At 39.9% G+C, this 14,114-nt stretch overlaps 1 protein-coding gene across 4 annotated transcripts in view; it reads left to right on the top strand.

Annotated features, from left to right (window-relative positions):
• ZNF652 (zinc finger protein 652) overlaps positions 1–14,114 on the top strand; it is a 64,938-nt gene that overhangs the window by 24,836 nt on the left and 25,988 nt on the right. For all 4 annotated transcript variants that reach the window (XM_055090691.1, XM_028500055.2, XM_028500056.2 and 1 more), the window contains exon 2: positions 11,351–11,447. The gene's annotated coding sequence lies outside the window, so the exon portion shown is untranslated. The remainder of the gene's footprint in view (positions 1–11,350; positions 11,448–14,114) is intronic.

Genomic DNA, 14,114 nt, shown 5'->3' with positions numbered 1-14,114 from the left:
GCTGGGCCTGCGCGTCCGGAGCCTGTGCTCCGCAACGGGAGAGGCCACAACAGTGAGAGGCCCGCATACCACAAAAAAAAAAAAAAAAAAAGGACTATTAACAGTAAGGTAGCAATGGATATGGCAGGTTGTCTGAGGCTTCATAGGTTGCTTCTACATCCCTTTTGGCATGTTGCCTTTAACACCTTCTGATCAAGGCAGAGGATTGAATAGAATCATCCAAGGAATGGTGTTATACGTGGTCATATCTCTCTCTACTCTGAGAAAGTGTGGTAGACCTAGTGTTGTTTTCGGAAAAAGTTACCTATACCATGGTTAAGGCTATGGGCCAGTCCCATTTAGTGTCATACTTATTTCATGATTGTAGATAGCATATTTCCTTAACTCAGGCATACCCATCCTGAGATTAATAAACTAATTTTAGTGTTCAGAAAGTCAAATGGAAATTATGATAAAAGCTGGAGACTCTAACCAAAAAGTTATGATAGGCTACTTTTTTATATTTGGTTAGCAAAAAATAAAAAAGTATGACCTAAATGCAATTTCTTAGATGCAACTTTTTTCTTTTTTGGCTGTGCCACGCAGCAGGTGGGATCCTAGTTCCCGGACCAGGGATCAAACCCATGCCCCCTGCATTGTAAGTGTGGAGTGTTAACCACTGGACCACCAGGGAAGTCCCTCTTAGACACAACTTTTAAAAACAGTGCTCCATGGGAACGTGGGAGGGGCATAGGAAGAGTGGCGAGGGGAGTATATGATAGCCCTTAATGTTGAAAAGGTTGGGAATGCTGTGTGGCAGTAGGTGACCAGATGAGCTAGGCAAGAGAATGGAAAGAAACAGTCAGCACAAACAGTAAGTGTCACTGGTGGGAGGGAATCCCTTAAGTATGTAGCTGAGAAAACTGAGGGTTCGAAAGGTAAAGTCACTTGCCCAGCAGTATGGAAGAGCCCCAAATAGAGCCAGTCCAAATTCTGTGACGCTCAGCACTGTGGGTGGTTTTGAATTTTCCACTCAGTCTCATTGCATCACTGCTGTTAGAGCCCAGTTCATCGCTTATGACCTGTCCAGTAAATCAATAATGTCATTTTTATATAAAATGCCTAATTTTCAGATAATCTTTTATTTCAGACCATCTTTGGGCTACTAGTGTCCAGATAGCCTATTTCATCTCATTTCATTTTTTATTTATATTGAGATATAATTTATATACCATATAATTCACCATTTTAAAGTGTACAAGGCAGTGTTTTTTAGTGTATTCAGAAAGCTGTGCAACCATCACCAATATCTATTTCCAAAATATTTTCAGCACCCCAAAAGGAAACCTGGAATCCATTAGCAGTCACTCCCTGCTCCTCCCTAACCCCAGTTCCTCTCAATCACTAATTTACTTTCTGTCTTCATGGATTTGCTTATTCTGACCATTTCATGTAAATGCAATCATACAATGTGTTGTCTTTTGTGTCTGGCTTCTTTGCTTAGCATAATGTTTTCAGGATTCACCCATGCTGTACAACGTCTCAGTACTTCATTCCTTTTTATGACTGATAGTATTCCATTGTGTGGGTATAGGTTTTAGGTACGCATTCATCATCAGTTGGTGTATAATTGGATTGGTTCCACTTTTGGGCTATTATGAACAATGCTGCTATGAACATTTACATAAAAGTTTTTGTATGAACATATATTTTCAGTTCTCTTGAGTACATACCTAGGAGTGGAATGACAGGTCATGTGGTAACTCCATGTTTGACATTTTGAGGAACTGTCAAACTGTTTTCAAAGGTGACTGTACCAGTTTATATTCCCATCAGTAATGTATGAAGCATCCAATTTCTCTACATCCTAGCCAACACTTGCTTCTTTCCAGTTTTTTATTATAGCCACCGTAGGAGGTATGAAGTGGTATCTTATTGTGGTTTTGATTTGCTTTTTTTTTTTTTTTTTTTTTGTGGTATGCGGGCCTCCCTCTGTTGCGGCTTCTCCCGTTGCGGAGCAGAGGCTCCGGACGCGCAGGCTCAGTGGCCATGGCTCACGGGCCCAGCCGCTCCGCGGCACGTGGGATCTTCCCAGACCGGGGCGCGAACCCGGTTCCCCTGCCTCGGCAGGCGGACGCGCAACCACTGCGCCACCAGGGAAGCCCGATTTGCATTTTTTTAATGACTAAAGATAATTGAGCATCTTTCCCTGTACAAATTGACCATTTGTATATCTTCTTTGGAGAAATGTCTATTCAAGTGTTTTGCCCATTTAAAAATTGGGTTATCTTTTTATTGTTGAGTTGTAAGAGTTCTTTATATATTCTGGATACTAGACCCTTATCAGACCTATGATTTGCAAATATTTTTTCCCATTCTCTGGGTTATCTCTTTAGTTTTCTTATAGTGACCTTTGACCCCCCAAAGGTTTCTATTTTGATAAAGTTCAGTTTATATTCTTTCTTTGGTTGCTTATGGCCTACTTCAGTTTTTAAACTTTCCATTCCCCATCTTTTCTTTTCTTTCATCTCCACTGCATCATGTTCACTGTGGGAAAATGCATGCAACAAACCTAAAATTACATAAATCTCTGCTCTGCTATCCATAATCTATAACTTCTTTAGGAATGATCCTCTCAAGTAGGAAGGAGAAAGGAGCCAACACTGAAAGCCCCCTATGTACTGGGAACTTTGCCTGTGTTATCAGGTTAAATAGGTGTGGGTACTATTATTCTTCTTTTACGGGGGAACACGCTGAGATCAAGTGAGATTAATTGGCTTGTCTGAGGTTATACATCTGGTTAATTAGCATATTGGGGTTTATACTAAGATCTTTTATTCTACATTTAATGATGTTACTCAACACAGTTCTTTCATTCAACTGTTAATTCTTTTATGACCATAGATATGCTGGAGAGATTCAGAGAAAAAGATGTAGGAAAGAAGAGCAGAGGAGGTAGAGGAAATTTTAACTTACAAACCTAATCTAAATGTATATTACAAATATAGAAAAGTAAAAGCTGCTGTACGACAGGAGTTCTTAGACTGGGGTTTGGGGATCCTTAGGGGGATCCATGGATGGGTTTCTCAAAATGGGCAGACTCCTTGAAATTGCATGTAAATGTTTGTGTGTTCATTTTTGTGGGGAGAAAAGATTTGTAGTTTTCCAAAGATTCTTAAAAGTGTAAGAATTACAGCCAGGGAGAGGAAAATACAGACTTAGGAAGGAAAAGGCAAGTTGTATGTTAGCAATTCATCTTTTTCCATTGGACATGCTTTGGGTATGTCATGGTTTGGGTTACACCTTCCCATAGGGTTTCAAATAATTTGTTTTAGATTAGTTGGTTATACCTGGTTTAAGACTAGTTCAGTTAAACTTTTTTCCAAATGTTAATTTTTGAAGTGTCAAAAATTTTTTGTTGGGCTTCCCTGGTGGCGCAGTGGTTGAGAATCTGCCTGCTAATGCAGGGGACACGGGTTCGAGCCCTGGTCTGGGAAGATCCCACATGCCGCGGAGCAACTAGGCCCGTGAGCCACAACTACTGAGCCTGCGCGTCTGGAGCCTGTGCTCCGCAACAAGAGAGGCCACGACAGTGAGAGGCCTGTGCACCACAATGAAGAGTGGTCCCCACTTGCCACAACTAGAGAAAGCCCTCGCACAGAAACGAAGACCCAACACAGCAAAAATAAATAAATTTAAAAAAAAATTTTTTTGTTAATGAGAAAATGATAACAATCCTTTGTCTTTTGGTAGGTCAAATATATAAATTAAATTCCAACATTTCCTGGTGGTGTTCACACATTGTAAAAATATAACGTATGAATGTAATGAGGGCATTTCTCAGTTATTTTCGTTTTCTAAATGAGTTTTTAATTCAAGTTCACAATGATCTAGTCAACTTGACGTATACATAGGCCTCTCACAATGGCTTACAATATAGGTAGCCACGATGCGAACATCTGAACCTGCTAAACAGGTCTCAGTTCTAACTTAAAGTGTTACTTTTAAGGAATTTAAGAAAAGTAAGATTCACAAGGCCTTTTAACTCTCTGATTTTTCTTAATAAAGCTAATAGGCAGGATATCAACTACTAATGATCAAGGTACTCACATTGATAGCCATTTTGAAAATGGACTAGTACATTAAATGTGACAATTGCGTTCCATAAAACAACCTTTGGTCAAAGCTAGACTGAGACTTGCTAAGATTATGTATCGTGTCGATATGTTCTTCTGATTGTTTTTAAGGGTACTGAAAGTGTTCATGTATCCAGGACTTTGTCAGATAACTCCTTTGTTTAAATTACATTCTCCTGTCTGTAGATGACTTTTGTGAATTGAATTGAATAATGGAAAGATGTTGTAAAAATATGTTGTAATCATCCAGGTCCTGCAGTGTAACCTACTTAGTATTTGATTTCTTCTTTGGCCCTAGGGGGTTACTGGTGAAAATTAAGGTTGCTTAAGCCACTGTGTGATGAGTAATGCACATTAGTTTTTATTGTCTTACATGGAAATGTGGAGACTGTTGATGCTTGAAGGTAATTAGGTAGTACGTAGGAGAAGTACCTCTCCTTTGTACTCTTCTACTAGCTTCAATTGCATATTACTGAGGATACGACAGTCTCTTTTAAATGCATATGTGGGGCTTCCCTGATGGCGCAGTGGTTAAGAATCCCCCCCCTCCGCCGCCCCCGCCAATGCAGGGGACACGGGTCTGATCCCTGGTCTGGGAAGATCCCACATGCCGCGGAGCAACTAAGCCTGTGTGCCACAACTACTGAAGCCCGTGCACCTAGAGCCCGTGCTCCACAACAAGAGAAGCCACCGCAATGAGAAGCCCGCACACCGCGAAGAAGAGTAGCCCCCCGCTCTCCACAACTAGAGGAAGCCCGCGCACAGCAACGAAGACCCAACGCAGCCAAAAATAAATAAATAAAATAAATAAATTTATAATAAATAAAAAATGCATATGTGAAAAACTGCAGTGAAATTTTATTTTTACAAAAGGTTTGTCTAAAGTTGGAGGTGACAGGCATTTCTCAGTTTCATTTCTTACAGATAACGGATTAAATGGACTGCTTAAAAATAGTTATTTGACATTAAATTTTGTTAGATGAGATTGCATTAAAACTAGTTATATTTTTCAACTATATAAAATATAGGCATCTGAGAACACTTTATGATGTTTATCTAAAATATGGTCCAATGATATATGTCATTTGAGGTTTTGTTTATTGTAAAGTTGACTTTTACATGTTGGTGTTGGTAGCTTTTCTAGTGCATCCGAGGTCGATTTTGTGAGCACCTTTAGAAAGTAAGCATTTAATAAATGTTTAACAAATGTATGATAAATGTGCTTTATGTAATCTAAAGTATCATATAAATGTATATAACTGTCACCACTACCATATGTGTTTCGTAGATCAGAGGGTAGAATTTACCAAGTTTTGCAGTTTGTTTTCTTGGCTCCCGCTTTTCAGGTTGGCAGACTGAGGCATAGGTTGGTAAAATTTAAGGGTTGACAGTACCAAAATTTAGGTTAAAAATGAACCCCGGGACTTCCCTGTTGGTGCAGTGGTTAAGGATCCGCCTACCAGTGCAGGAGACACTGGTTCAATCCCTGGTCTGGGAAGATCCCACATGCCTCGGAGCCGCTAAGCCCATGCGCCACAACTACTGAAACCTGCACTTTAGGGCCTGCGTGCCGCAACTACTGAAGCTGGTGCGCCTAGAGCCCATGCTCTGCAACAAGAGAAGCCACCACAATGAGAAGCCCGCGCACCACAAAGAAGAGTAGACCCCGCTCCCCGCAACTAGAAAAAGCCCGCGCGCAACAACAAAGACCCAACACAGCCAAAAAAAAGTGAACCCTAGTTATTGACCCCATCATTAAGCCTGTATGGTCACACATTCTTTACCATAATAATATGGATTGTTTTATATAAAAGAACAAGATCTTAATCTCCCTCACCTGTTTCTCTCCTCCCCCCTCTCCGCCCCCCGGCTCCCCACCCCTGTGGCAACCACCTGGTTGTTCTCTGTATCTGTGACTCTGTTTCTGGTTTGTTGTTTGCTTACTTGTTTTGTTTTTTAGATTCCACATATAAGTGAAATCATACAGTATCTGACTTATTTTACTTAGCATAATACCCTCTAGATCCCTCCATATTGTCACAAATGGCAAGATCTCATACTTTTTCATGGCTGAGTAATATTCGTGTGTGTGTGTGTGTAAATATATATGTATGCATACACACTGTTATCTTCTTTATCTATTCATCTTTTTTTTTTTTTGGCTGCACCGCATGGCATGCGGGATTAGTTCCCCAAGAAGGGATTGGACCTGTGCCCCCCTGCCATGGAAGCACAGAGTCTTAACCAATGGACTGCCAGGGAAGTTCCTCCATTCAACTGTTGATGGGCACTTAGGTTGCTTACATTTCTTGGCTATTGTAAATAATGCTACATTGAGCATAGGAGTTTTCTTTGGATATACACCCAGGAGTGGAATTGCTGGATCGAATGGTAGTTCTATTTTTATTTGAGGAATCTTCATACTGTTTTCCATAGTGGCTGCTCTTACAGATTGTTTTTAAGGAAAAGACAGGACATGGTGAGATTTCATTTATTTTAGGCCTACTGAAAGTAGAACCTACTGTATTATCAAAAAAAAAAAAATTTAAGGTTTTAGTGTGGACATGAGTCTTAAACTCAGTGTAATTACTAGGTAGGGAAATTAATTATTTCATAAGGAATGCATTCTTGTAGAGAACTTTTTAGGATTACAGTTTGGATATTTTAAATTTTATTTTAGTCAGTACTAATATAGGATTTAGTGTAAAATCGTTTGTGCTTTTATTTTGTTTTTATCCTAATTCCTGGTATTGTTTTCCTACTCCTATTTTTTTCTACTTCAATTTCTTTACTTATTTTAAGTTTATTCTATTTTGCTTAATTGTATATCTGTTTTATCATATATATGTTTCAAAGATATACTTAAATATAGGTCTACAATTGTTTGCTGTCATGTAATTTGACCCCTAGAACACAACTCTAATTATATTAGTTCCTTACTTAAAAACCTTTGATGTTCTATCTTGTCATCCATATTAACTACAAACTCTTCAGTCCAGCCTTCAAGGTTGGCCACAATATGGCAATAACTCACCTATTGGGACTTCCCTGGTGGCTCAGTGGTTGGGAGTCCTCCTGCCAGTGCAGGGGACACAGGTTCGAGCCCTGGTCTGGGAAGATCCCACATGCCACGGAGCTACTGAGCCCCTGCACCACAACTGCTGAGCCTGCGCTCTAGAGGCCATGAGCCACAGCTACTGAGCTCGCGTGCTGCATCTACTGAGGCCCGCGCACCTAGAGCCTATGCTCCGCAATAGGAGAGGCCACCGCAATGAGAAGCCCGCGCACCACAACAAAGAGTAGCCCCTGCTCGCCGCAACTAGAGAAAGCCCGCGCACAGCAGCGAAGACCCCAACACAATCAAAAATAAATAAATTTATTTTAAAAATTAAAAAAAATAACTCACCTATCTTGCCACCTCTCCCTTCCTCAAGCCCTATATTCTAGCAAAACTAAACAGCTTACACGGTCTCTTGTTTAAGAATATACCTCACTATTACCCCATTCTAATTTCACTTTACTAGAAATGACTTTTTCTGCCTTCATTTCTGCCAGTCTAAAACCTGCCTGCCCTTCAAGTTTTCCTGAAATGTACTATCCTTCACAAAACTTTTACTGATTCTCCCACCTGCATGCAGTGTTTCTTCCAAACTTTCAGATTTCTAGTTTTGTTTTGTTTTTTTACTCATAGTAAGCATATAGTTAGTAGTTGTTAAATAATTACCTGACCATCCAAAGACTTTGAGATTAGTTGTTATTTGACAACTGACATAGTTTCCTAATGAGAAAAAAATGAGTAACTTTCGGCAAAAGCAGGAAAGCTTTGACTAAAGTATCAGACCATTGCATTGCTATCGCAGACCCAAATGTCATCCTGTCCATTCTTCCTAGTGGATCTTTTTTTCTTTTTTTTTTTTTGAAAGAACTTTGCTGATAGGCATTTATTTATCTTTCCCTCCTTGATCCTTTCCATTTCTTGGTGGTTTTAGTTTTGGCCTGATCCTCATAGGTAGTTGTATGCTTTAGAAAGCTCTCCATTCAGCAGGACCAGGGTCTGGCAGTACATGGGTGGTTTGAGCTTTGGAAACAGGTCAGGGGCCATGACTCTGAAGGAGTGGAATAAGCAGAGGTATCAGACTGATATACCTTACCAGGTTGCCTTTTCAACTTGCAAAGACTCGTCCAAAATAGGGTCTTTTTAACATACAAGGAGGATGCATAGGTACATATTTTAATAGAAAAAAATTAAATTTGTTGAAATTAACTATTAAAACTTCTCAGGGAACAAAATTGTTTTCCTTTTAAAACTAATAAACACTCTTGAAGACTGCATAAACTTATTTTGTAGTCCACTTGGGGAAAAAATGGCATTGAAAAAAAGCACATTCTGGAAGCTGTACTTTACTATCTGTATATATGCTGTCATATTTTCTAACTTTTTTTAAAAACCTGTATTTTCTTCCCAGTAGCTGGTCCAGCTTTTACAGTACTAGGACTGACTCCTCCTCACCTGGTGAACCCCTGACATACACACCACGTTTTCCCCCAAGTTGTGTACACTAATTATAACAAGACACTAAGGAATGACCCACTTCATTTTGGAATTTATTTTATGACACTTCAGACAATTATCTTTAAGAACAGATGAACTTGTGTTGTTTTAATACCACAGAGAGATGAATTTAAGCAGCTTTAAATATTGAGGGTTATTTCTTATTTGCCTCTTCTGTCTACCTTCAGGTTCTTAGAGCTCAATATATTCACTTAGAGAGTCTTCTAAAAAACTAAGATAAAACTGTAATAAGTAAGTTAGAACTGAGGATACACATGAAGAGTTGGATAATGGAACATGGAAGGTTCTGATTTCCCTAATGTGGTTTTGGTATTGTAAAGGTTACTCTATTGTGCCCTTAGGAGATATTTTAAGTTTTCTGGAAAGAGAATAAAGAAAGATTATCACCAAAACTCAGACAAGGGAAAAGGTGCCAAAACCAAATGAAGAAAGTAAAATGTGGGCAGAATGCCCATATGTGTCTCAAAGTGAACAATTAGACTGTGTCTTCTATTGTGACAGTGTGATTTATTGGTGTTTCTATGAGCCTTCCTGATTTTAATAGTGGTGAGATGTCACTTTCAGGTTCATATGGGGGGACTTCCCTGGCAGTCCAGTGCTTAAGACTCTGCTCTTCCACTGCAGGTTCATATGGTAATCCTATATATGTGTACATCATTTAAAATCATATAAAGCAAAAAAGGGCGGATTTCGAGGTGGTCCAGTGGTTAGGACTCAGCACTCTCACTGCCGGGGCCTGGGTTCAGTCCCTGGTCGGGGAACTAAGATCCCACAAGCCACGCAGCACGGTGCCCCCCCCCCAAAAAAATAGAATAAAGCACTTTAATTCTAATTTTTTAAAGAAGGAAAAGTCTTATTTTCTAACTTATGAAGTAGAGAATTCCCATGTGAATTGATCCTTTCGTCTGTCTGATTTTTAAATGTTTACCTAGCGATTCTGTCTCTGCTGTCTAGCTTAAGACTGAGACCATTGATATGTGTAATACATACACATATTCATAAAGAACTGCATTAGCTAGGTTATGCTGTAGCAACAAACCACCTCCCAATCTAGGTGGCTTAAACAATGAAGGATTTGTTTCTCACTACATGGCCCTGATAGATCAGCAGGGGAGGCTCTGCTCGTGTCACTCAGTGATCCAGGCTGATGGAACAACCACCTTCCTGTACACTATTGGTCACCATCCTAAGAGGGAAATGAAGTCTGGAGGCTCTCTCACTAGCTCAGAAGTGATTCACATTGCTTATTTCACAACATGATGGCCAGATCTAGTCATGTAGTCCCATGTAACTAGGCAGGGCCAGGAAGCACAACACTGCCTGTGCCAGGGAGACAGCTGAAAATATATAATAAACAGCACTATTCTTTTGGTCACCAGATAAGTCGATCTACTCTCTCTCACAGGCAAAATACACTCACTTCCTCCCCAAGTAGGGAACCCCAAAGTCCTATCAAATCATGGCATCAAGCTTGAAGTCCAGGATCTCTGAGTGATGCAAGGATGTGATGACTGATGGTCTATTCGTGAGGAGATAATGCACATAGTAGTCTCTACGTCAGGCCCGGGTGTTGCTCTTTTTGATCCATAGACTTATGGAAGAAATTGACAAATGATTGGCTGCCCTCACATACAATATACAGTGGTGACTAGCGACAGAATGATAAAAATAAACACTCCCATTTGAAAGGGGGAAGAACAGGAGACATATAGCAGTCAGTGGACTTCAGCAAATTCTGCAATTCCTCTGAGCAGTCATTGAGAGGACCCCTCCAGGGATGGGGAATGTTCTTGAGGAGACCCTGACTTGGCTTCTTAGCTCACTTGTCTGTTCTTTCTTTGCTCCCCTAGCTCCATCTTATTGGACCTCCTCCTCCTCCACCACCTCCTCCTCCTCTTCCTCCACCACCTCCTCCTCCTCTTCCTCCTCCTCCTCCTCCTCCTTTTTTTCCTATTATGTTCCTTGGCTGTATCCCAAACGGAGAATGAGGAATATACCCCTTTAAGGGGATGAACAGCTTTCTTAGTCCACTTCCTGCCATAGATGCTTGGGAACCCAGAGATCATTTTAAGAAGGCTTGAATAGTCATAGGCTCTCAAGCCCAGGCTGGTGGTCGTTTTGGCAGTATAACTCTCAAAAACTTAGTTGGATTTTTACTTATTTGTTTCCAGTCAGCTCCATGTGCCCTAGCCACGTCCACCAGTCTTTTCTAACCATACTTCATAGATTTGCTGCATAACTCTGCCTTATTGGTCTCATACTTGTTCCTTGACTTAATTTTGAATACAAGTATTTCTGCCATAATGCCGTATATGCTTTCCTGAATTCTTCAAAATTGCACACTAAAATAAACAGGGCTTATGGGAAAAACAAGATTGGGCAGACCACTCAAAAGCTGTGGAACACTGTAACCAGTGCACTAATAAAAGCAAAATTAATTAAAAACAGTAGCATATTAAATCTCCAGTGACATATGCACTCAGCATCAGTTGGTTGGAGCTTTACAGACTCAGTCCCCTGGGTGCTTGTTTCCTCCTCTGAGATTTTGGGGTCTTGAAGACATTTACGTATAATAGAGACTAATTTCATTACAGTAAAACTTTGATCTATGGTATGGTGTATGCTTCAGCAATCAAAAACTTTCTTTCTTTTTTAAACACAGGAGGAAAAACATATACCCTCAACTTCACCAGATATAAAGTGGAAAGTGCAGTGGTTCATGAAGCAGCTGAACCAGCCACAACTTGCATTAAAGGAAGGTACAGAAGTGGGATGTTTAGCTTTTTTCTTAGTGTTTTCATATATTGCTAAAGCTTTCTTTATAATTTGGGAAAGCTTTCTCCTGATCACTTCAAACAGGAAAATTTCGTATAAACCAACATGACTTCTGTGTTATACTGACATCATTTCCCTATTTACTAATAGCATTTGAACTAATTCACATCAAAGAAACGTGCTTTGTAGCAAAACAGACTAAGAGACTGCTTTGGTGAGAGAACCTCTCTTTAGTCTCCTTTTAGAAAAGCTATTTTATTCAGCACTACCTTAATCAGTTGGGAGGTTTTTAAGTGGTTGTGAAGGCCAAAACTTTCACTTGATCCTTGCCTCAAGACTGAATTCTGATCAGCATTTGTAGCTCAGAGACCTTCTCAGTTGTGTGTGAAGCACTTGCTTCTTTCTAACCCTACAAATCACTGACCTTCTGGACTCCTTTTTTCATGATTGGAAACTGACTGATTCTTTTCTGGATTCATCCTTTTCAAATAATAATTTGTCAAATACAGCCAAGAGTAACCAACACACTCTTTTAATAGTCCATTTTCCCACTAGAGCTATAAGTTTTTATGGCATAGTAACTCTTCACCACTGTGCAATATGAGCTGCTCTCCTTTTAGCCTCTGATAACTTTTTCCTTGACTCCTTCTACCCAGCTCCTAATCCTAAGCCTTCACCATATACTTTAGGTTTTTTGGTGAGGCAGCACCACACTTCTGGATTCCACCTGTATCAGCTAGGAGAGACCAGGTTATGCTGCAGTAGTAAACAACACAAGATCTCAGTGGCTTTGTAGTGGGAAGCAGCAGCATAGCACAGGGAGATCAGCTCAGTGCTTTTTGACCACCTAGAGGGGTGAGATAGGGAGGGTGGGAGGGAGGTTCAAGAGGGAGGAGATATGGGGATATATGTATGCATATGGCTGATTCACTTTGTTGTACAATAGAAACTAACACCTAACACAGCATTGTGAAGCAATTATACTCCAGTAAAGATGTATTTAAAAAAAAAAAACTCAGTAGCTTTGAAAACATGCTCTCCTTCAAATTAAATTAAAAAAAAATTTAAAGATCCACAGCAATATGCACATCCTGTGGGTCATTTTGTTACTTAGTGTCCCAGGTTGATAGCAGTCATAGCAGTCATCACCTTAAGGATTGTTGGTCCCTGTCTCAGAGGGAAGAGAGGTCTGGAGGGTCTCATGTTGCTCTTCCATGTATCACTTCTACTCAGCTGTACTGGCTGGAAATAGTCACACAGTCCCACCCAACTACAGGGGAGGGGGCAGGGTCAGAAAGTGCAGGTCTGTCATGTGCCCAGAAGGCCGAGGGTCAGGGGTATTTCAGAAGAACAAATTGACCACTACCACAGAGGATATCCTTTCATTTATTTTTCTTTGTCTTCATGATTTTGTTTTATTCCTATCTTTTTCTGGTTAATTGAATTTTACTGTCTCTCCTCCCTTGCTTAATTTGAGATAATTAATGTGGGTAAGTTTATTTACTGGTACTTGTAGTAGTTTACATTATTTCCACGGGTCAGAAGTTTGGGCAATACAAAAGAAAGCTACTATGATTTTCCTACTTAAAATGCAAGGTACAAAACTGATGCAAAAAGGTATGTGGTTACAGGAATAATTGAGTTTTAATTATTTTGGAATGTCATTTGTCATAGTAGAAATAGACCATGAGCTTTGGAGTCAGGCAGGCCTGGAGTCAAACATTGCTTCTGTCATTTAATAGATAAGGTGATCTTAGACAAATAATTTGACCTCTCAGAGGCATAATTTCCTCTTTTATAAATACAAAGAAGTATAAATATATCTATTCAGATGTCAAGTAAAACGTGGCATTTATCACCGTTTCTTTCTGAAATTCTACTAAAATGAAACTAATTTTTTATAATTAATTAATTGATTGATTAGGCCACACCACGTGGCTTGTGTGATCTTAGTTCCCCAACCAGAGATTGAAGCTAGGCCCTCGGCAGTGAAAGCACAGAGTCCTAACCATCGGACTGCCAAGGAATTCCCTAAATAATTTTTTTAAAGGAATAAATCCATAAGGAGAGAAAATGGAAGAGAGACAATAGCAGAGGAATGATAGAAATAGTTGCGAATTACATATTATAGTCATAATAGTGTAAGCAATAAATACTGACTTAACAAAAAAGTGGTACAACTATATGGGGAGGATGAAGGGAGAGTTGGGAGCAATAAGGTAAGAAAACTATAGTGGGAGACAAGTGGTACTATCTAAAATTGAAAAAAAAAAAAAAGTCAAGAAATAGAAATACAATCACAGGGACTTCCATGGTGGTCCAGTGGTTAAGACTTGGCGCTTTCACTGATGAGGGCCCAGGTTCAGTCCCTGGTCGGGGAACTAAGATCCCACATACCATGCGGCATGGCCAAAAAAAAAAGGAAATATAATCAAATTGTTTAGAAATATGAAAGTAAATACAAGGGGAAGGGGATTAGGAACCAAGATGGCGGAGTAGAAGGACGTGCTCTCACTCCCTCTTGTGAGAACACCAGAATCACAACTAGCTGCTGGACAATCATTGACAGGAAGACACTGGAACTCACCAAAAAAGATACCCCACATCCAAAGACAAAGGAGAAACCACAATGAGACGGTAGGAGGGGCGCA

Source organism: Physeter macrocephalus, chromosome 14 (genome assembly GCF_002837175.3).
Source record: "Physeter macrocephalus isolate SW-GA chromosome 14, ASM283717v5, whole genome shotgun sequence".
Lineage (NCBI taxonomy): Eukaryota > Metazoa > Chordata > Mammalia > Artiodactyla > Physeteridae > Physeter > Physeter macrocephalus.
The sequence above is the reverse complement of the archived record's forward strand: the minus strand, read 5'-3'. Positions and strand labels throughout refer to the sequence as shown.